The sequence below is a fragment of the Panthera uncia genome, assembly GCF_023721935.1.
Source record: "Panthera uncia isolate 11264 chromosome C1 unlocalized genomic scaffold, Puncia_PCG_1.0 HiC_scaffold_4, whole genome shotgun sequence".
NCBI classification, from domain to species: domain Eukaryota; kingdom Metazoa; phylum Chordata; class Mammalia; order Carnivora; family Felidae; genus Panthera; species Panthera uncia.
Window position 1 is genome coordinate 30151178 of NW_026057585.1, and position 24609 is coordinate 30175786.

General features: G+C 39.8%; 1 protein-coding gene across 1 annotated transcript in view; it reads right to left on the reverse strand.

Moving 5' to 3' along the window:
* Window positions 1-24609, reverse strand: part of LRRC8C (leucine rich repeat containing 8 VRAC subunit C) — an 80903-nt gene that overhangs the window by 56005 nt on the left and 289 nt on the right. The gene's annotated exons all lie outside the window — the stretch shown is intronic.

The window sequence follows — 24609 nt, forward strand, 5'->3', positions numbered from 1 at the left end:
AGAGGGAGATGACACCAAGGTTTTTGACTTGAGAAAGAATGGAACTGCCATTTGCTAGGGGAGAGGGAAGCCACAGCAAGAGTGGGTCTGGGGAGGGGGCGATGAGCTTGGTTAGAGATGTGTTAAATCTGAGCCCACTATCGGACATCCAATGGGGCTCCATTAACAGCTGGATACATGAGGCTCAAGTTAGGAAGATCTGGGCTGGTGATACAAATGTGGTAGTTATCACATGACAGGAAGTGGGTAAAGCCACAGGGCAGGATGAAGTCACTTAGGAAGTGCATGGAGAGAAGAAAACTACCTAAAGACTTCCGGTAGCAAGGAGCATTTTCCCACCAGATGTGGGACTGAGTCACTCACTTCCTTAGGTTTCTGTGCAAATGTCCTATTATCAGATGCCTTCTCTGGTCACCCTATTTAAAATACTAATCCTAACTGGCTACTGCCAGTAGCACAGCAGCCCAGCACTCCCGTTTTCATTCTAAGTTACTTTTCTCAACAGCATTATCTTTGTCAGATGCACTACACTGTATTCACTTGTTTCCTTGTGTTATTGTCTGTCTCCCCATTTATAAGCTCAGTTCCATAATAAACAGGAGCTTTGTCTTGTTCATTCCTGTCTCCCAGTGTGCAAAACAGTGCCTGGAACATAAAAAGTACTCAATAAATAAAGACAAGTGTATGCTTATTCTGAAATTCTTCCAGTTGTTAAAAATGGGTAACAGAAATAGTTCCGTGAATACCAGAATTTAGAGTTAAGTGCACTTCGTTTTGGGGAAGAGAACCACCAGATTTCTTTTGCAGCACTCTGCATTTTCTCATGCTATCTGCTCTCTGCTTAGGGGCACAGGGGAAGCATAGAAGGCATCAAAGGCCCACTGAGAGATTGATTAGTAGGCTAAAGAGCAAAATCTTCTTTTTCTGCTTTGTTGAGGGAGTTGGGAGAAGACAGGAGTGGAAAAAGAGGTGTTCTTGGCCTGATTTATTTTGAACCTTGGGTTCCTTTATAAAAATATTAGTATTATGTTTGGGGCGCCTGGGTGGCTCAGTCGGTTGAGCATCTGACTTCAGCTCAGGTCATGATCTCACAGTCTGTGAGTTTGAGCCCCACATCGGGCTCTGTGCTGACAGCTTGGAGCCTGGAGCCTGCTTCAGATTCTGTGTCTCCCTCTGTCTCTGCCCCTCCCCTGCTCATGCTCTCTGTCTCAAAAATAAATAAAAACATTTAAAAAAATTAAAAAAAAATTAGTATTATGTTCTTTCCTCTACTCCTATTTCCTGCCTAAGCTACCTTCCAGGGACTCAGGTAAAGGCCACAAAGAAGGGAAGAAAAGTACCAGCCGTACAATAGTGATCATTGATAATTTGGGTCAAAATACTCAGTGGCAAATGACAGCAATGCACAAGCAAAGGAAAATGTGGGAAGTTATGGTAGATCAGAAGTAGAAAAAATCAGCAATGCTGGTGTCCTTTAAAAAACCAACAGGATACTGAATTTGGTGTATTCAGAAGCCAGAAAGTTAAACTTTTTAAATATTATAAAAAAATTTTTTTAATGCGTATTCATTTTTGAGAGACAGAGAGAATAGAACATGAGCAGGGGAGGGGCAGAGAGAGAGGGAGACAGAATTCAAAGCAGGCCCCAGGCTCTGCACTGTCAGTACAGAGCTCAACGCAGGGCTCTAACTCGCTGACTGCGAGATCATGATCTGAGCCAAAGTCAGACACTCAACCAACTGAGCCACCCAAGTGCCCTGAAAGTTAAACTTTAAAAAAAAAAAAAAAATTATTATTATTTATTTTTATTTTTGTTTTTTAAACTTTTTTAGAGAAAGAGAGAGCATGCTCATACACAAGTGGGGGAGGGGCAGAGGGAGCGAGAGAATCTTAAGCAGACTCCATGCTCAGCACAGAGTCAATGTGGGATCATGACCTGAGCCAAAATCAAGAGTCGGACCCTCAACCGAAAGAGCCACCCAGACACCCCTAAACTTTTCTGTAACTAGAATTACTCAGGTCTCTTCCTGGGGTTTAAGACTCTTTTAAGAGGAATGTGGAAAAACATTAGACACTTATTTGAGAGCCACAAATTCTACCTTCAAAAGTACATCCAGATTCAATTTTTTCTGACTCAACTCTACTGCCATTATCCTGGTCCGAGCCATCATGATCTCTCAACTAGATTATCCCAATAGTCTCATAACTGGTCTCCCTGCTTCTACCACTGAGCCATACAGATTAGTCTCAATGGAGCAGCCAGATGATCCTATTAGAATGTCGGGTTTCTCCTCTGCTTAAAACCCTCTAAGAATTCCATTTCGCTTAGAGAAAAAAGAAGTCAATATCTTTACAAAAAGCCTATAAGGTCCCCTGCCATCTGCACCCCTCCCACTTCCAATACCAGTATCAGAGCCCTCTCTCCTTGACTCTCGGTTTGCTCCAGCAGCACTGGTCCTTCTTGCAGCTTCTTGAACGTCCCAGGTTAACTCCTGCCTCAGGGACTTTGCATTTGTAGTACTCTCTACCTGGAATTCTCCTCTTGGTGATATCTGCCTGGCTCAGTCCCTGGCCTTCTTTAGGCCCTGCTGAAACTTACCTAGATTCCAACCAGTTTTCATCATCTCTGTCACTACCACTCTGGTCCAAGCCTTCACCAGCTCTTGCTTGGATAACACAGCAAAGCCAAATTAGTATCACAACCCAGGCCCAACCCCAGCACTCCTTGCCTCCTGTCCTGCCTTATTTTTCTTTATAGCATTTAGCCCCTCTGAACATACTACATATTTTTGTTAATTATGTGTTTCTCTTCTGTTTCCCCCCACTTGAACATAAGTCCCACGAGGGCAGGAATTTTTGCCTGATTTGGACACTATTTTGTCTGTAACGTCTAGGAGAGTGGCCCATATTTGTCACTCAAGAGATATTTCTGAATGAAAAAGTAGTGGAAACAGAACCTATACAGAAATATTACATGAACAGAGATAAACAAAGGAATTAATGAGTCTAACAGATGAGTCAAGAACCTGGAAGCATATGGACAGACTGAGGTACCAAATACAAAAATGCTTCACCTCTGTGTATAAAAACAGACTTCACACTGCTTATATGAGACGTTTAGGGCAGACCAGAAGAACCTGTTATTAAATGATTGAACAGAAGGCTCCAGAACAAAACTTGTCAGTTGGTCATGCCATGGAGATGTGAAAATAGGTAAGACTCTCTGGAAGCAGAATGCTAGTGGAGAAAGCCCTCTGTTGCTCCACTTAGATAGAGCCTAAGGTCTGAGCCAATGTCACTTACTGAAACAGCAGAAAACGGTATGTGTTTCCAAAAGGAAAACACATGGACTGATATGAAATTGGAAACTGCCAATAGGAAACTCTGTTCACAGAATCCGGGCTGAGCCAGTCTTGTGAAACTTATTGTATTAGAACATCTTGGGGAAAACAAAACCCTGGGTAGGTAGAGTAGTGGCTCTCAATGTTGGCTGCACATTGGAATCAGCTAGAAAGCATTAAAAATACTAACACTTGGGTCCAAGTAAGTCAGTATATCTGGAGTGAGATCCAGGCACGAAGTTTCTCAGGTGATTCTAATAGCTGAGTAGCTGAGGCTGAGACCTATCTCTCTAGAAACGTCTTTTTTTTTAATTTAATTTTTTAAATGTTTATTTAGTTTTGAGAGAGAGAGAGAGAGAGAGAGAGAGCAGGGGAGGGACAGAGAGAGAGGAAGACACAGACTCCAAAGCAGGCTCCAGGCTCTGAGATGTCAGCCCAGAGCCTGACGTGGGGTTCGAACTCATGAACCCATGAGATCATGACATGAGCTGAAGTCAAACACTTAACTGACTGAGCCACCAGGTGCCCCTAGAAAACATCTTGATTCCCCTTCTTGGGATAAAACATAAACCCAAGCATCAGATGAAATCCTAAAGAAAAATCAGAACTTTCTCTGGGCCTATCAAGGCAGAATTCACTTAACTTAAAATGACTTCAGTACTCTATGAATTTATATTTTATAGCTGTAAGGAATAAGTTAATCACGTCCTTAGTTACTACATACCTCAGACCCTCTCTCTCCCCGGATCACCACATCAAGACAGACAGGCTTTTCCTGCAGCCCCCTTCCCATGAGAAATACATGCTACTGGATTTGCAAGGGTCTTAGACCATAAGGGCAGTGTCCTATTTTGGAAGCCTGTGGCTGAGTATTTTCATACGCAGTCCAAGATCAACACCTTCCCTACCTGCTCTGCTCACTCCTTCACTCCCCTTCCTGGGTTATTTATACACCCATCTATCTCCCCTCCCAACTATAAATCCTGCATGGGCAGAGTGTAGCTCATCTTGGCACGCCTTGCCTCTGACCTGGTTGTCTGAGCAGTAATGGTTTTACATGACAAGAAGGCAATGATTTTCCTCTCCAGAACATTCTCTGAATGTAGACGATACTTTTAAACTGTAAATAGAACTGCAATCTATTTTTATTTTATAGGTGTTTTACTTTAGAATAACGGTGAGTACTGATCTTACCTGGCAAAGATCTCTGTATGTATAAAGGAAAACTCCACTTCCAACATAATATGAGCTAAGGTTTACTGTGCACCTAGACAGCGTCTGGCACTTCACATGTGACATATTATTTAATCCCCAAACATTCCGAAGCTCTAGGTACCATTAGTTTGCTCTTACAGATGAAACTGAGTCTTTGGAAGGTTAAATATCCTGCCTGGTGTCACACAGTGGTAAGCAGAGAAGCCCCAATACAACCTAGGGAATCTGTTTTTAGAGCCAGTTTTTCAAAGTCACTAAACCTAACATTCCATGGACAACAGAAACAATAGAATTGAAAGTTGAATTCCTTCTAGATTTAATTTTGGAAATGTTAGCAAGAAAGGGTGTTTTCCTCTATAGAAAGATTTCTTTAAAAATGGTAGTGATATCACTTAAAATTTCCTATTAACTTACATTATAATGTCAGAGATTTTTTAAAATTTATAATATACTCAAGGTGTAATATCTCCTCTGTGTATTATATTAGTGTGTGTTTTCTTTTAATTTCTCTTTGCTTTTCCATTGGCAGTGGCTCCTAACTCCCTGCCTTTAAAACTCTTAGCTCTTCTGTCTCTTGGTCAAACACTTAACTTTAAAGAATTTAAAGGGTAAAATCTACTTCATCCAACAGCTAAGTCAGAGTATGGATAGTCCATTTTCCTGTTAGAAAAGTGCCCATTTTCAGCATACTGCATATCTGTATTTTTAATAAACATCGTTCATCTTGATAATGAATAATATACAGGTTCAATTTTTATATCCACAGCTTGGTTTTAGAAAGACAATGGGGATTTCTTTAATCCTGTTCATAGGTGACTCTAATATAAAAACAGTGATGGTGCTTAGGTATAATTTTTTTTTTTTTTTTAAAGAGTGAGAGATAAGAAGAGGGGCAGAGGGGGGGAGAGAGAGAGAGAGAGAGAGAGAGAGAGAGAGAGAGAACCTTAAGCAGGCTTCACGCCCAGTGCAAAGCTCAATCCAGGGCTCAACCTCACGGCCCTGAGATCATGACCTGAGCTGAAATCAAGAGTCCGACACTTAACTGACTGAGACACCCAGGAACCCCTAGGTAGAATCTTTTTAAAGGTGAGGACATAGCTGTCTATTTTTAAAACACTGTGTTCCTCCACCTTCCTCACTTCCACTAAATAAATTCTTGCTGTGAGATGGTGGATGGCTGTTTTAATACATCATGGAGGTTACAAATTTTCTAACTTTTTAGATTATATTCTAAAAACAAATATATTTTACAATAGGCTTCATTCCAGGTTTCCAAGCAAACACACCCAAATAGATTAATATATCAGACCCTTAGACTGTTTTCCAATGCTATACACTGCTTATGATGTCACACAAATAATTTTGATTCAGTTTGAATATGTCAACAGGAAGAGGTCTGGCAGAAACATAAAAATTCTAAGCAAACTAATTCGGAGACTTGGGCAATTCCATTACCAGAAATGTTAGTTAAACCAAACAGTAGTGTGGCCAAAGAACATCAAGGAACACCACTGTTCTCAAGATTTGTGGTTCCCTCATATAAGGGATCTATTCTGCTTGTATTTGGATGTGGCACAAGGGGGCTTTCGGAAAAGCATAGCATATTTCGATTAAAAAAACCTCTCAACGCAGCTGGGTAAACGTAAACATGCTCTCAGGCATATGCTTACATTCCTGAGAGTCACCATAAATATATTTGACCTTCACACTGATAACACGCCTTACTGTCTCACCTACATTTCTGGTTTTGTGTATAAAATATTCTAGGGGTGCCTGGGTGGCTCAGTTGTTTGAGTGTCTGACTCTTGATTTCGACTCAGGTCAGGATCCCAGGGTAGTGAGATCAAGCCTTGAGTCAGGCTCCCCACGGAACATGGAGCCTGCTTGAGATTCTCTTTCCCTTTGCCCACACCTCCTGCTTATGCGCGTGCAAGCACCCTCTCTCTAATTAAAAAATAAAAATTAAAAAAAATTCTAATGTGATATGGTCCTTTGCACATGGCTCCAGTTTGGGTGTCAAATTTTCTTCTCTTCTATAGCAGACTAGACCCCCTAAAATTTTCTGCAGAGGCATGCGGTCATATTAAGCATCTTCCTTCTAAACCACAATGGCCACTGCTTACTGAGCCCACTAGCATCCTCAGGTGGACATATAAAGATATGATATGCTCCTACTCAGGACACCGGCATGATTTTAATAGTATTTTAATATAAAGTTTAAAGGTAGTTTCTATAAATTTCCTTCTCAGTGAAGTGATCACAGTTGCTGTGCACATCTAGGGTGATATAAAGTTCTTATTCCAAAACAATATATGCCCACAATAAAACTAATAAAAATATTCCTGTTATTACCTTATATGTATATATTACCTCTTTGAACATCTACATTCCCAGAACTCTAAGTTTAGTAATAAACAACCACGTTAATCTAAAAAATAAAAGTCATCTCTACTTTCATTTTGTTCAACGTGATGTACTGGTTACAATGCACATTTTACAGCTAGAAATTCATAGTGGGTTTGAAATCTAGCTCTGTGCCAACCTCTTTAAATTATGTGCACTTAGAAAAGTGCCTGGCAGTAAATATGACAATTATCAACCTCATTATTTAATTAAGAAAATATTAGCTAGGCTTCTCTCTTGGGAAGATTCTGGATCCTCAAAAATCCTATTTACTCTGTTTCTTTATATCTAATGTTCATAGAATGTGCCTAAAAAGTACTCCCAAGGGGCGCCTGGGTGGCGCAGTCGGTTAAGCGTCCGACTTCAGCCAGGTCACGATCTCGTGGTCCGTGAGTTCGAGCCCCGCGTCAGGCTCTGGGCTGATGGCTCGGAGCCTGGAGCCTGTTTCCGATTCTGTGTCTCCCTCTCTCTCTGCCCCTCCCCTGTTCATGCTCTGTCTCTCTCTGTCCCAAAAAAAATAAATAAAAAACGTTGAAAAAAAAAAAAAAAAAAAAAAGTACTCCCAAATTGTGGTGACCTCTTTAAAACATTTGCTAATTTTTTCCCTTGCCTCGAGATTGGCCGGTTTCTGTGGCACCTGGGTGGCTCAGTCAGTTGGGCGTCCGACTTCGGCTCAGGTCATGATCTCAGTTTGTGGGTTCTAGCCCCACATCCGGCTCTGTGCTGATGGCTCAGAGCCTGGGGCCTGCTTTGGATTCTGTATCTCCCTCTTTCTGCTCCTCCCCTGCTCATGCTCTGTCTCTCTCTGTCTCTCAAAAATAAATGTTAAAAAAAAAAGGCCAGTTTTTTCAAATCAACCATCTCTAATTCCATTTGTTATCTGTCCTTGTTGTATGATATAGTGAAACAAAACCCCATGAAAATGCCAACCTGCCCCAGTTCTTGAAGTAGATATCTGCAAACGCAGAGGTCTCAGGTGTACAAATCTGCTAGATCCTCCATAGACTATGTGGCTTCTAGACCTTAGCACCTAGCATCTCTGGAGTATGACACAGAGTTTTAGGAAACTCTTGAGTTTAAGAAGATCTTAATGATAATGATAAGGTCAACTGAGTAACTGAACTTAAGAACAAAGGCCCATCCCTACCCCACACCTTCAGGTAGTTACACCTGCTAGTGTGAAGAACACAGCACTTTGGAAAGGCTGTTTGTCTGAGTGCTCTCATCTACGAACACAGCTGCCTTTCTGAGGTCTACAGCATGGTCAGCAGCTGTGCTTCTATGTTCCTTGTGCCTTCGGCTATAAGATAGCAGTACCATTGTGGGAGAGATCACTTATTGCCTTCCAATATCTAGTCTCTCCTTTTTACATAAATAGAGAATACCTGTTCCAACCTCCTTGCAGGCAGGGGTGACCATGTGTCTTAGTTCTAGCCAGTGAAATATAAAGAGAAAAAATAGTCAATTCTGAGTTGTGTCCTTAAAAGCAAGGAGTTTACCCTTAACATATCCCCCTCCCCTCTTCTAAGCTGGGATGAAGGTTTAGTATTCAGGATCTTCAACCATGCCAGTGAGGGATACACGATAGCAAGAGTGGAACATCAAGACATGTGGAGGATGAACTCTTGACATCATAGATCCACATGACTGTGTTCCTACTATGAGAGAGAATGTCCTTTCTTGTTTGTCACTATTAGGGATGGAGGAGGCAGAGATTTTGACAGTACTTGCATTCATAACTTAACTCTTTAGTTGCATGTGACACTGCTCACACTGGAGGAGGTGAACGCATGCCAGCTAGGGGGTGTGAGAAGTCATAGGTTCCACATGGCATATTTTCCAGGCACACAGGCTTCACTCAAAAGATTAAAAATTTGTTTTACATTTATTTATTTTTGATAAACAGAGAGAGACAGAGCAAAAGTGGGAGAGGGGCAGAGAGAGAGAAGGAGACACAGAATTGGAAGCAGGTTCCAGGCTCCAAGGTGTCAGCACAGAGCCCGACGTGGGGCTCAAACTCACAAACCATGACCTGAACTGAAGTCGGATGCTTAACCGACTGAGCCACCCAGGTGCCCCTCTACTCAAAGATTTTGGATGAAAAGAAAATGTCACATTGAAACCAACAAGGGTGTGGTTTAATGTGCATTTTAGAGTTAAAATACAAGATAATAAATGAAATTTGGTGCTTCAAACAATGCTTCTGGCTCTACTCCAGATTTATGAAACGAGCTGAAAGTCTGAAAGTCTGATTTCTGAAAAATCTCTTCTATCCCGAGGGAGGCTCTGATGGACAGTATGAAGAGCATTACTTGTAGAAAGAACATTAGACTGGACGTTCAAGGTTCTAGACCAAACTCTACTCCTGACTATACTGTATTAGACCAGTCCTAGTGCCCTGGTGCTTGTTACAATAATAAAACAGAACTACATGCCTGTATGTTAAGCCAATACACACTATTAAACACACACACACACACACACACACACACACACACAGACTAATGGGTTGCATGAGGGATAAAGATGATGTAGACATGATCTTGAAAGGCAGTGAGATGTGAGGTATTGTAATCCTGGCACAATGACGTCTAACTGGAAGCCTTCCAGAAAAGGGCTGCTTACATCTTAACACCTATTATGAAGCTCTTTGGTAGAAAAATTCTACAACTTACGCAGTACTCCTAAACAGCTTTCTATGCTTCATTATTAAATATGAACACACCATTACAGATTACCAGCCATCTCTGGGGAATGCCTCCAACCTGAAAGACAGATCTAAACACATAATCAAGAGTGAACGAACACACAGAAAAACCAAAAGCAGGAGAAACACACAAAGCAGATTGTAACAGATCACATTTAAAAGACTCCAACCTATATTTAATATTCTCAGAGCACTAGCAGAAGATACTGTGTCCATAAACACATCAGAAGAAACTTGGAAATTAAAAATAAGATAATAAAAAAGTCAATCTAAGGGTTAGATTGCAACTGGAGGAAATTCACTGTAAATTCAAAAAGGCAAAGGGAAGAAAAAACAGAAATATAGGTTCCTTATCTGATAGCTGAAAACAGAAATCTTATTTGTAAAGAGTCTGATAGCTGAAAATGGAAATCTTATTTGTAAAGAGTAAAAAGATAAATGAGCAGGGAATTATTGCAAGAAAATTTCCCCAAACTGCAGGATATGAGACTCAATATTTAAAAAGGCTGACTAAAGTGTCCAGCACAATGAATGCATATAAATACCTGTGCCATCAAGAGATTTCAGAACTTTAGGCATAAAGAGAAGATCCTAAAAGCTTCTGTGAGAGAGGAGGTTAGAGGGTACATACAAAGAAACAAAATTCAAATCAGCATAAGAATTTTCAGTAACAACACTGAACACCAGAAGATAACGGTTAAAAAAAAAAAAACTTTAGAATTCTTAGTGAAATAGTTTTTTGTTGTTGTTTTGAATGCAGGGCTCGAACTCACGACCCTGAGATCAAGACCTGAGCTGAGATCAAGAGTCCGATGCTTAACTGACTGAGCTACCTGGTGCCCTCAAAAGTAATTGTTAATTTAGAATTCAGTATCCAGCGAAACTAACTTTCAATTCTGAGAGAATAAATAATAGATTTTAGACTCTGAAATGTTCAGAAAACTTACACTCACATGTGCAATTTAAGAAATAAAACATGTACATAGGGGGAGAAGGGGAAAAGAGAGAAGCAAACCATAAGAGACTTAATTATAAAGAACAAATGCAGGGTTGATGGAGGGAGGTGGGGGTGGGATGGGCTAGATGGGTGACGGGTGGGTTTTAAGGAGGCACTTGTGAAAAGCACTGGGTGTTGTATGTAAGTTACTAAATTTTACTCCTGAAACCAATATTACCCTATATGTTAACTAACTAGAATTTAAATAATAACTTGAAACAAAAAAAGTACAGAGGGATGTAAAGGCAATTAAAAAATCCCTCTCTTAGATCCCAGCTTTAGATATTCAGCTGCAGACTTGACATTTACCATTGAGTGTTTAATAGGCATTTCAAAATCAATCAGTCCAACAATCCTTCATTTCACCCCCAAATCTGCTCTTCCCACATCTTCTACATTTCAGTTCCTCTGGTCCAAAACCTTGAATTCTGACTTTATTCTCTCAAATCCAGGTCTATTGTGTCTGCAAACCTACCGGTCCCACCTTTACAGTATCTCCAGAATAGGAACATTTCTCATTACACTTATTGCTGGGACCTGGGCCACCAGCAGCTCTCGTGTGGTTTACTGCAACAGCTTCCTAATAGTCTCCGTGCTTACCTGCTTGCCTCCTATAACCTAGTCTCTTCTCTGCCTCTGTTTCTCAAAGTGTGCCTTTTCAGGAAATCAGTAAGTTCAAAGAATACTACACATTACCTGCTTTTTTAATTCTCATTTTCTCATGAGTATACAAGGGAGTTTTCTAGAAGCTACATGACATGTGATAGTGAACAGACTGAATGTCAGACACTGAGGAAATTGTAAAAATGTAAACACTGTCATTTTCTCTTTTTTGGGTGAAAATATAGTTATTTTCATTAGAAAATGTTCTCTGTGTTAACATGTAGTGGCTTTATTAATGTTATTTTAAAATAAAAACTTAGTTTTAAATTCCTAATATGGTAAATATCTACAGATATAAACCACACAAAGCTCTTTGTCTTTATATAATTTTTTAACTATATAAAAATTTCAATAATTTTTAAAATTTTTTCCACTTTTTAATTAAGCTTTTAAATTCCAATATAGTTAACATACAGTGTTATATTAATTTAAGGTGTACAATATAGCAATTCAACAATTCTATACATTATTCAGTGCTCATCATGAAAAGTGTAGTCTTTAATCCCCATCACCTATTTCACCCATCCCCCCATCCACTTCCCCTCTGGTAACCATCAGTTTGTTCTCTAGAGTTAAGAGTTAAGAGAAATCTGTGCTTTTAACAATCCATACCCTTCATATGTTTGGTAGCTACTGATGAAGAGGACAGAACCCTGGCCTATGAGCTTGGAGTCCTGGATTCCTATCAGGGTCTCCATGATTTGCTTCATAACTTCATTTTATTTTTTAAAATTTACATCCAAATTAGTCAGCATATAGTGCAACAATGATTTCAGGAGTAGATTCCTTAGTGCCCCTTACCCATTTAGCCCATCCTCCCTCCCACACCCCCTCCAGAAACCCTCAGTTTGTTCTCCATATTTATGAGTCTCTTCTGTGTTGTCCCCCTCCCTGTTTTTATATTAGTTTCCCTTCCCTTATGTTCATCTGTTTTGTCTCTTAGAGTCCTCATATGAGTGAAGTCATATGATATTTGTCTTTCTCTAATTTCACTTAGCTTAATACCCTCTAGTTCCATCCACGTAGTTGCAAATGGCAAGATTTCATTCTTTTTGATTGCAGAGTAATACTCCAGTGTGTGTGTGTGTGTGTGTGTGTGTGTGTGTGTGTGTGTGTATACACATACCACATTTTCTTTATCCATTCATCCATCCACCGATGGACATTTGGGCTCTTTCCATACTTTGGCTATTGTTGATAGTGCTGCTATAAACATGGGGGTGCATGTGTCCCTTCGAAAGAGTACACCTGTATCCCTTGGATAAATACCTAGTAGTGCAATTGCTGGGTCGTAGGGTAGTTCTATTTTTAGTTTTTTTGAGGAACCCCCATACTGTTTTCCAGAGTGGCTGCACCAGCTTGCATTCCCAAATAATATTTTAAGAGTGAAAGGCCCTGAGGCCAAAAAATTAGCTAAGGGCTTCTCTACACTGCCACCAGAGTGATCCTTTTAAAAGTCAAGTCGGATTTTGACCCTCATTTCCTCACAATCCTCTAACGGCTCCTCATTTCACCTGAGTAGAAGTGGACAAAAATAAAATCTTTTAAAAAAAGGGGGGGGGCGGCTGCTGGGGCATCTAGGTGGCTCAGTGGGTTGAGTGTCATGACTTTGGCTCAGGTTGGGATCACATGGTTCCTGAGTTTGAGCCCCACATCGGGCTGGCTGCTGTTTGTCTGCACAAAGCCCACTTTGGATCCTCTGTCCCTCTCACCCTTTCCCTCCCCTTCTTGCATTCTCCCAAAAATAAATATTTTAAAAAGGGGAGGGTTCTTCGCTGGCTCAGTCGGTGGAGCATGTGACTCTTGATCTCTGGGTTGTGAGTTCAAGCCCTACACTGGGTGTAGAGATTACTTAAAAATAAATTTTTTTTTTTTTTTTTAGAAGAAGTGGACAAGATACTCCACGAGCCTACAACATCCTCATTTAACCACTACTAGTCTCCCCCTTGCTCAGTGCCCTCCTCTCACTTTGGCCTTCTCACTGTTCCTCCATCATGCCAAGGATACACCTTTGTACCTGCTGTTCCCTCTGCCTAGATTGCTCTTTCCTCAGATGTGGATGGCTCCGTCCCCGAGTCCAGGTCTTCGCCTTCCGAGCCATATTTTTAATTGTTTCCCTTTCTGGATAATTCAATACATGCAAATATTCCTTGTCCCCCTGTGGTAGTACTGTCCCTACCTTTGCCATGCACGTATTTGTTTATCTTACCTCCTCTGCCACAGAGTAAGTCTTCAGGGATAATGGCTGGTTTTTAATCTCCTCAAAGGATAGCAGGTCTGGTGGTTTGCACCCAATATAGTCTTAAATGAAAAATACATGATCTCAAGGGATTATCTGGCTAACCCTTCAGGCAAGACCATATTCAACCCATGACAGAGAGCCCCAATGCTACTCTATTTTTAAAGTATCTTAAAGACCCAACCTTTATGAAAATTCATGTAAAGGCTGATGTCTTGATGTCATCCTCATTCCGCAGATTAAATTTTTACCTCTTTTGAGAAGAGATGTATAATCACTCTTCACACTCACTTGGAGACCCCTTTATACCCTTGGAAATAATTGTTAACATTTCTCCTCATCCTCTTAATCTGAGCTGAAACATCCCAATTCTTTTCATTTTTTCCACATAGATTCAGTTTTTCAATGTTTTAATTTAATCCTCTTTGTGATGGTCTTCTGACTTCCTTCCAAATTTTTCATCTTCCTGCTTATTTGTGTAGTCCTAAATTAAACCGTAAGAGCTAGTGTGGCGTCAGAGGTTCCTAGAGTCTGCTTTTCTTTTACTGCATCCTGGGTATGCTTTTAAAATATACAATACATTGCCTTGTAAAAGAAAAATTGTTCCTAATCTGTTTGTCTGATATAACTTGCAACCTCCTCCCAGAAAGAAATGTGCTCTCGATACAATGCTTAAGTAGTTGAGTCTCATGAACTTTAATGACATTAAGACTTGTTCTGGGAAATCAGTTACCACCCACACAGTTGACCGGCTGTCAACCACGTTTAGTAGCCTTTAACCAATATTATTTTCTTCTGATGTTGAATCTAATGCTTTTCTAACCATTCTTTTCTCCCATAAAATGTCCCTACCAAGAGCAAATCTTTAAATTAGCCTACAAGGGAGCTTTTCCCTTTCAAGAAGTTTGTTACATACTAACAATGAAGTCGGGGGTTTTTTTGTTTTGTTTTGTTTTTGTTTTTAGTAAATGAAGAGATAAGTAATCTTGTTCTATAAAGGGAGAGACAATAAATATTTAGGCTTTTCAGGTCACATATAATCTGTGTTGCATATTCTTTTTAAAAAATTTTAAACAACCTTCCAAAACGTAGAAACTAATTTCAGCAAGTGAGCCAGATAAAAACAGGTTGCAGACCTCAAACTACATGGGTCACAGTTTGCCAATTCCTAGTGGAATGGTTCTTGAAGTTTCAATGGAGACTCAAAAGAAGCAGAGCTGTGGGCAGCCTCTGGATCAAGGACCCTCAAGTCATGTTTGCCAATGAGATCCTGTATGTTTCTCTTCCTGAGCCTTGGAGTTTTTGCTGCAATTTAAGCACTTCAATGTGAAAGTCTAAAGGCCATCGGAAAGGAATCTCACCCTCCGAGACTTAGATAACTTGTCATCCAAGTTGAGAGCCTGGAGAGCAGTTTGGGCCCTAAGAATTGGCTGCACTTGGGGCTGAAGTTAAAATAGAACTCCTCCCCAGAATGAGGTTAGAGAGGTATACTGACACAAAGGATTCCCTAGAAGAGAAGTCAAGGGTAGAACCCAAAGTTTCTGTTTCATGTTTGAAGTTTAAGGATTTCTATGGCCAGTGTTTTGTGTTTGACACACTCCATGGCTGAATGTCTGTTGTTTTACTAAGAACAATCAAAGCCCTTAGAAAGAAAGTTGAGGATGAGCAAACGCATGCATTGTTAAGAAACAAAGTATCCAAAACTTAGAAATGAGACAAAGGGAAGGCAGTACACTCTTTCAAGGTAATGTTAAAGAACTGTTTAACTGGCTCACCCAAAGGTTATTTAGGGAATATGGCTTTCTTTGACTTGCTAATTATTGCTGATTCAATTCCAGACTTATAGATTTTTGTCCAGTAGGAAACAAACAAACAAACACTGGTGTGTGTGTGTGTGTGTGTGTGTGTGTGTGTGTGTGTGTTTTAATAGCCCTGAAGGACTCTACCTAATTTTTGTATCTAACTGAGAAATGTTATTCTAACATTCTTTTTTCAGATAGTTCCTTGAACGCTCTTTGAACCAGCTGGCTTCTTTATTAAGAACCTGAATAATTCCTCGACATGTTCATTCTATATTAAGAGTCATGTTCAACTTTTTGAAAATTATCCTTTGACAACATTCACAGAAGCCTTAAGTTATTTTGTGTCTTGGTTGCAGTGGGTTTGTGCATATATTTACAATTGTCTAAAAGTTAAAATTGCATGTAGGAATTTATTCAGGGGTTTTCTGTTCATTTGCCTGTATCTGGAAGTGGTTATTTATAGTGTTCTGCTTTTATGGTGAGTGAGTCCTTTAGGCCCCTATGAGGCATTAGCTTCCCACTTGCTCAGAACATCTCTAAGAATGAAGGTTCAGTGGTTGCAGGAGTTCGTCTTTTGTGTGTTAGGAGAATACCTGTTTAAACAAATAGATTCACTTTGAAAGGAAGGGAAAAGGGAAATCTGGGTGATTTCACAAGGGTGTGAAGAGAAAAGGTTAGGGGAAATTTCTGCCAGGTCTTGGTCTGACAGTGAATTAAAAGAATAGTACTAAATAGACTGAACGGGTCCAATTTACCAAGATAGTCTCTCCATCACCATCCCATGCAAAAGAGCAGTGCCTGAAAAAAATGTTAACCAATGAGAGGTATTTTACTTTCATAGGTGACTTTCCCTCTTTCCAGAGAGAAACTAACAAGACTGTAGACTTTCAAATGAACGGAGTTCACATTTTTTAGGCAGAAGCTAATAAACACTTACATACTTCTAGACTAAAGGAATATGAAAAATATCCCCCTCCACCCTACAATAAAAAGAGGAAAAAAATGCACAAAAGGGAAGTTGGGCGTTAATGGGTGGTGTCCCGGTCACTAAGGATAAGGAACCAGAAAATATACAAATAATTATGTAGTCAGTCTTCAGCAGCCTTTTCATATTTCTTAACCAGAACTGTTATTCCAAAATTTAAAGAGATTTTAGTTGCACTTTACTAGTGCTTTGCAAACTGTGGCTGAATTATATTAAAATTCAAAATTCAGTGGATACTTCTGATGATGAATACTTAGACAAATTAAACTATCTTGTTAATTTTCATTAAAGAGCCAGTTAAATGCCTCAGCCCTGATTTTATTCTAATTTGGGATATGATGCAAAAATTATACTCATTTACATCAAACTCATTTACATCAAAATTTTAAACACACAGTTGCATACAACCCAACAATTCTATTTCTACATGCATCTATCCAACAGAGAAATGAAAACCTATGTCCACACAGAAACTTGTATACGAGCATTCATAGGAGTATTTCTCAGAACAACCTAAATGTCTAGCAACTGATAAATGGATAAAGAAAATATGGTATATCTATACAATATTGTTTGGCAGTACAAAGGCAAGGACTACTGATAGATATTACAACATGGATAAACCTCAAATGTATGCTAAATGAAAGAAGACACTCACAAAAGATCACATATTGTAGGATACCATTTACATGAAATGTGTGCACAATAGGCAAATCTATAGATATAGAAAACAGATTGGTGTCTTTCGACAGCTCAGGAGGAAGAGAAGTGGGAGGGTACAGTGGGGAGTGATAGCCAATAGGTACAGGTTTCTTTTGGGAGTGATGAAAATGTTGTAAAATTAGATTATACTGAAGAATTCCGTAACTGTACTTAAAAACCACTGAATTGTATACTTTAAGCAAGTATTATAGTATACAACATATCTCAATAAAGTTGTTAAAATGTATTTTAGCTTACACATGATTGATATGTTCTCTGATAAGATGTATATTTAATTGGAAGTTACTAAATTCCTTGTATTTATCTCACAGATCAGATCATTATTTACACTAAAAGTTTAAGTGCTTGTAGATATGTTCAAAATTGAATTATAACCATTCAATGGTATAACCATTCATACAACCATTATAACTATTTCTCTAATGATGGTTGTAAATTTTAGGCAATGCTACAATAATGTGAAACAATGGATGTTGTATTTCTTTGATATATATATATTTTTTAAATTTTTTTCAATGTTTATTTATTTTTGTGCGAGAGAGGCAGAGTGCAAGTAGGGGAGGGGCATAGAGAGGGACACAGAATCTGAAGCAGGCTGCAGGCTGCAGGCTCTGAGCTGCATGAGATCAAGCACGAAGCCTACCTGGGATTGTCTCTCTCTGCCCCTTCCCTGTGCACACACATGTGCATACATGTGCTCTCTCTCAAAATAAACGAACATTAAACCAATTAGATAATGAATAATCTTTGACAAAGTACTATCATGTGATAATTTAAATTTACATATCATATATACAAACATAATTTATTCTTCATAACATTCAAATAATGATTATAAACACTGTTTAATAACACATTTTATAAAGTTAATTTTATCTCAAAAAGTAAAGTTTCCCATTTTAAATACTGTCATCCCCAGCGCTTAGCTTATGCGATTTATATGATAAATAACATATACTGAGATACAATTACTTTTTCAAAGAGCTTAATAGATAACTGATAACTGAGAAACAAAAATAATTATTATTATTTAAAGTTTCTTTATTTATGGGGGGAGGGGAGACAGAGTGAGAGAGAAAGAATTGCAAGCAAGCTCCATGCTCAATCATGAGATCATGACTTGAGCCGAAATCAAGAGTTGAACGCTTAACTGACTGAGCCACCCAGGTGCCCCGAAAGAAAAATTAGTTTTGAGATGACCTTTTCTCACTATGAGGCTGTAAAATCATTTGCTTACATATCCTACCCGGATAGCAAGTTATTTTTTTCTTCACCCAGCCCCATGTATTATTTCAAAAGCGGCAATTAGCTTTTTTGCTTTTGTACTGTTTTTTGGTATTCCTAAATTATAAATAACTGAAAGCAAACAAGCGGAGTAATAAGAGATTCCTGGCCTCTAGAGATATTAAAATTCTGACATGTTGTATAACTTTCCGATTTAGTTGTTAGTAAATACGACTACCAACAATATGGCTTCTCTTGTCACTGAGCATCTGTATTCTTATATGATATTTTATAATTGTTCTTTTAAGATTATGTTCCAAATTTGAAGCAATAAAGATTTTTTATACTCAGGACATATGTGATACACACTAGACAGTACCCAGGTGGCATCAACGGTTTGCTCCCTCTCCTACAAGCCAGATTATGGCATTCATAAGTAATAGAGATGCTAGCAATCATTAGCTTTAATTGATTTGCTCCCTAAATCCTTAATTAGGTCAACAGTAGGCTGCTCTGTTTATTGCAATCACATTATGGGGAAAGCTATCAAGCAGAAAAAAAAGTCAATAGGTAAGATGTTATTCAAAAAAAAAATTATTTTAGAGACAGAGAGAGCATGAGTCAGGGAGAGGGAGAGAGAAAGAATCTCAAGCAGGCTCCACGCTCAGCATGAAGCTCAACACAGGACTTGATCCCACAACTCTAGGATCATGACCTGAGCACAAATCAAGAGTCAGAAGCTCAACCGACTAAACCACCCAGGCATCCTGATAGGTAAAATGTTATTAATGTGACTATAATGTTAGGTACACTCTCAGGACAAGTAAAATCATCTACATGTTTACGTACAAGGGTTGACGGAAATAGTGACTGACAACATATTTACTTCTAAGCTTTTTTGGTAAATTTTGAATACCTGCAATTCAGTTAGAGATTAGTGGGGCACTTATTGTTAGTTGCTGCTTTGTAGATTCCTTAGATTATGGAATCTTCTCTTCTTTCTTTATTTTTTTGAGAGAAAGAGAGCATGAGCAGGGGTGGGGGAGAGGGAGACAGAGAGAATCCCAAGCAGGCTCTGCACTGTCATGCAGAGCCTGACGCTGGGCTTGAACTCATGAACCATGAGATCATGACCTGAGCTGACGTCAAGAGTCAGACACAACCAACTGAGCCACCCAGGTGCCTCTGGAATCCTAATTTCTAATCACAAAGTTTATAGGGAGAGATATTTTTGCTACATCCTTTCTAATCTTTTATGTCTTTAATTTTTTCATCACTATTGCATTTGCTAGCCTCCTGTATAATGTGGAGTGGGGATAAGACTTATGCTTGGAAACCAGCTACCCAGTGACCCAGTTAATTGCTGACTGTAAGTCAAGAGTCTAGTAACCTTTAACGCACATTTTGTATTTGGTCTCACAATTGTATCTGACCATCCATTACTTTTATAAAATGGCCTTAATAAGAATGAATTTTCAAGCTGACATACCAGAAACCTTTTTTCTTATATGTCAGACTAAAATAAAACGTTAACAAATACACTATTCTAAATACTGGTGATACAGAAATGAACATACCCAAACAAAACTCTGGCATATTCGTATGGTAGGCTCGTTTATTGTTCTTCAAGATATAATCGTATGCTTTCCTTAAGTATATTTTATTGCTTATTTTTGACTATTTCCTTTTATTTTATTTTAATTTTGCCAAGCTCATTTCCAATCCTTGCTTCAACACCAAGCTACTCTATTCACCATGGAGCCATTTAAAGAAATATCAGATACATGTTTTCTGTTATGCCATCCAGATTCGTAGATAAAATGCCTAAGCCCTCAACTCCAATCCAAAGCCTAGACATACCTCCGGCTAGCTCCTCAACTTTAACCACTCTCTGATTACACAGATCCACATAGCTTTGCATTAACTACAAAGTTGTGTATGCTGGACAGTATTTCCTAACTTTGCTGATAATAACATTATCCTGGGCCTAAGGTCAAGGGAAATAATACAAATTAGCCTGATGGTGTTTTCCTAATGAAGCTATTCTCACAGTTATTTTGAAAAAATCAAGGTGTTATTAGATTAATCCTCTATAATATTTTTTTCCAGAAGTTGGATTATATTTTTCCCGTTTCAAAAAAAAAACCCAAACCATATTTAAAGTGGCTTCAATTATCTAAGCCTCAACAATATTTAAGAAAGACTACTTAATTTGTATTGATGTGACAAGGTCTTCAAATACACAGAATGAACTCATAGGACTCATGACCTTTCATATATTTAGCCTATTTAGTGACATTTGTCCAGGATTTACTTTGGAGTCCTGACTTCATATTTTGCTCCTAATTTCCAATCACACATAGAATTATTTCCATATACATATTTCATGACCCTAAGAAGGATAACTTCTAGTTACACTATCAAATTTCATAATCAGAATTTAAAGCAATAGAAAGGGGAAAAGATACATCCCCAGCTGGTAGGTTAGAAATGTTCCTGTCACATATACCATATACTTATCCCGTGACTATATCTTGAGCAGCTATGTCTCAGGCACTGTGCAGGTGCTGTGGATACAGACATGCACAAGGCAGATATGGCCTCTGCCCTGAGGGAGGCTTCAGTGCAGCTCCAAAAATCAAGAGAAAATATGCTGAAAAATAAATATATTACTGGAGGTTTGAGGGTGAAGGAAAGGAAAAAGAACACTATAGTCAAAGCAAAAGCTACAGGTGATGAGGATGAGTTGTTTGAGGGGAAGGGAGCGTACAGAGCCGATGAGCTCCAGATGCTGAAAGAAGTCAATATACAAAGAAGCCAAGCTCCTCTAATGCTCGTGGCTTCTGAGACTGAACACCAGAAGCCCAGTCTATGATCCCCAGGGAACTGGAGCAAGGAGCAGAACACGAGAAAGCCAAGAATGACTTCAGAGCCCCACTCTCCCATGAGATCATGACCTGAGCTGAAAATCAAGAGTCGGACGCTTAACCGACTGAATCACCCAGGTGCCCTCAACTGAGAAAGGATTTGCAATGGGAGGTATATGGGCTCAGGAAGGAGGCAGCATTTAGGCTGGGCCTTGAAGAAAATACAGCTAGTAGAGATCTGGTCAAGGGTGAGGTATGTGGTAGGAAGATACTGGGATTGTCATGGTGCCTTGAGTGATAAGCAAGGCTGAGAAATCAGGAGAGGCAGAAAACAGGAAAGTGTGTTTGCCAAAAATTACAAATTCCAACTCACTGAAATATGGCTAGTGAAGTTCTAAAAAAAAGTATGCAGAATGGAGCAAAGAAAAAACTGTGTTAGGTGAGCAAATGTTTTTAAGTCAGGACTACAAAAAAAGGATGTGATTCAAAAGTTAAAGATGCTAAACACTTGATTAGATATTTGTATAGTTGAAGAATGAATCACTGATAGCAATGACTAATCACTAGGTGCATGTAAAATATACATGGAGTTAAATACAGCAGAAATTTCAATCAGTGCTAGGATACAGGGGTGTTAATCCTTACCACTTACTGAACACCTACCAGGTGACAGGAGCTGTCCTTTATATGGATTGTTACACTTAGTCCACAAAATAATCCAACTAAGCAGGTTTTATTAACCTCATTATACATAAGGAACCTGGGGCTCAGAAAAGTTCCACGGCATGAATTAGTTTACACTCCTCCTTGACAGCAGAGCCAAATTTTTGGCCAGCTTTTCCCATCTTGAGGCCATGCTCTTTCCCCCATGCCAATCTAGACTGATTTATATTTTAAGAAAAATTAAGTGGATTCAAGGATACTTCCATAGTAATGTCACCCTCATTGGTTATGGGTGCATTTCATATAGCGATCTAGGGCTGGAGATACAGCCTGCACTTCAGGGATGGAATATAAAAACTTGAGAGTGTATTGCAGCCTATCTGAGAACATCATTGTCAAGTGGATGAGAACAGCTGATGAAAAAGAGTAAAATGTTTCCTTAAGTTCTTAATCAGTCATGCAATAGAGATCAATGGCAAGAACACAGGTTTGAGAAACAGAAGGCCCTGGATTCCAAATTTGAAGTCTACTCTATACTAGTTACATGGAAAACCATAGACAGGTGATTTTACTTCTTTAATCTCAGTTTCCTCATATAGTCATTACGGCAAATTAACAGTAAATTTATGTAGAAATAAGAAAGGCCGCTTTGGATAATAAAAAAGTACATCATTAAGGCTAAGGAGAGTTGGCCTCATTCAGGCATTAAGTTAGCTCTCTGGTCTTGGGCAAGTCACAAACTCTCTTCTGTAAAATGTAGACAGTCACCATCTCCCTAAACATTTGTTGTAAGAATCTGAGTATAGTGTATGTTAGGTACCTAGAGCAGCTACACTATAGCAATGTACCATATTAAATCATTAACACAATACGTGGAAAAATATGTATAACTTTCTGCCCTATTTGCTTCTAAACTTGGGCTATATTATAATGTTATTGGTGACTGTAACTTAAAAATGCTACAGACTATTGGAAAATCATAAAAACAACTCGGTAAAAATTGGGCACCTCAGGAATTTTTAAAAATTGCTAACTTCGTATTGTTTTAAAAAGAGAAACTTCACATAAGTGGAAAATCATTCAGTCTTTTCCCTTACACTCTCTAATAAGCCCTCCCCCCCCAAAAGCATTCCCTTCTAAAACATGCCATTAAACAAAGTACTTAGTCAATCTGGGAAATAAGAGAATAGTACTGTTAACAAAGACTTTGATAATTTTGTTACTAAGAAATCGTTAAACGTGCTTGCTATCTCTGATACCATTGTTAAATGGTAGGACTGATCTGTGGTCAATCCATCATGCGAACCATCAAAAAATATCCATTCTTGCAAAGCTGGTCCCACCCCTCAAAAACAAACTGACCTCAAGACAGGATTTAAATGAATCACTCCAAAGTAAATCGGGGTTACACTCTTGGTCTTCATTATTTGAGCAAGTCAGAAGAAATGCAAATACTAGATTAGAGTTGTATACATCTGTGTCCACACATCCAGCACATGGTTTATCGATCTGAGCAAATTTGGGGAAGTTCAACTTACATTTTGGGTTTACAAAAATAATTTAAAAATGAAGAAAAAAATGTATACACACATAAGGGTGATTTTGCAGTGTTGTGCTAAACAAGAGGGTTACCATCACTTTGCCTCCTGTCCCATCTAGATGCCATTTTCCTGACTTGTCCATGAAGTAGCCTCATGGATGCCTTAGGACACCACTCCATACCTGTCTCGAAATGTGCCCATTGGTTGAGGCTCCATTTCTTACATTATAAGAGGTATGTGACTAATTCCTCCTCCATAAAGCTGCGACAAATAAGGTCACTCAAGCCTCCCCTTGTCCAGCATTTGCACTCCCACAAAGATTCTTATTTTTTTTTACTTTAAGGAGGATGGGGACTTGCAGGTGTTTTTCTAACTGGTTTGCCGAGTTTCAAATGCTTAAAAAGAATCTGAAACCAAGTGAAGTTTGGTCTTCACACTTTGAAATATCCGTCCTGGGACGTGGGCTGGGTGTCTGTGGTTATTCAGAGCTAAGTAAGGTGTGAGCTTTTGAAGGAACTATAATCTGATGCACACCGGCAGGCATAAGGTGGGGGAGGAAAGAACTGTCTGAGCAGCAAAGAAAGGAATTGGAGTCTACAGAGCACATCCTAAGGTTCCGGTGTTGCTAACTCCATCCCTAACTACCTCTCTGCTGGGAGGGGAAGGACCGGCGACCCTGGCTTGGGTCTCAACCGCCGGCCTAGACACCTGGCCCTCCGGATCCGGCTAAACCCTCTCTCCCCTCCGGTCCCGCAAAGGGGCAGGCGCCGCGCTCTCGTTCGCGTTGGACACCATCAGACTGCTCTCCCTGAAAGTGCTAACTTCAGGGGCTTGGGGAGAGCAGACCAGAAGGGCCAGGCTGTGGGGTCTCCGGAGGTTTTCAGGTAGGGAAGAAGGACGACCGCCCCGGTGGTGGCCGCCTTTCCTCCTCGTCCTCCACCCCCGGTGCCCCCACCCCCCACCAAGTCCGCAGGACCTGCGGCGGCTGCTCTGTGCTCGGCGCCAGGCTGGGGTCCCCGGCCCCGCCGCTGGGGCTGGCGTGGGATGGGTGGGGTAGGGGCTGGCGGGTCCCCGAGCCCTGGCAGCGGGTGGCTCCAAGGACCACACAGTGGGCAGGCGACCACATATTCTGCGCGCCCGAGAGCGGGAGCAGTCAGGGACGCGAGCGAGGCGGGGCGAGCGGTGGCTCCCGCGCACCTAGCGGACCGAGCCCCGCGGTCCTCGGCGGGCCGCCCCTCT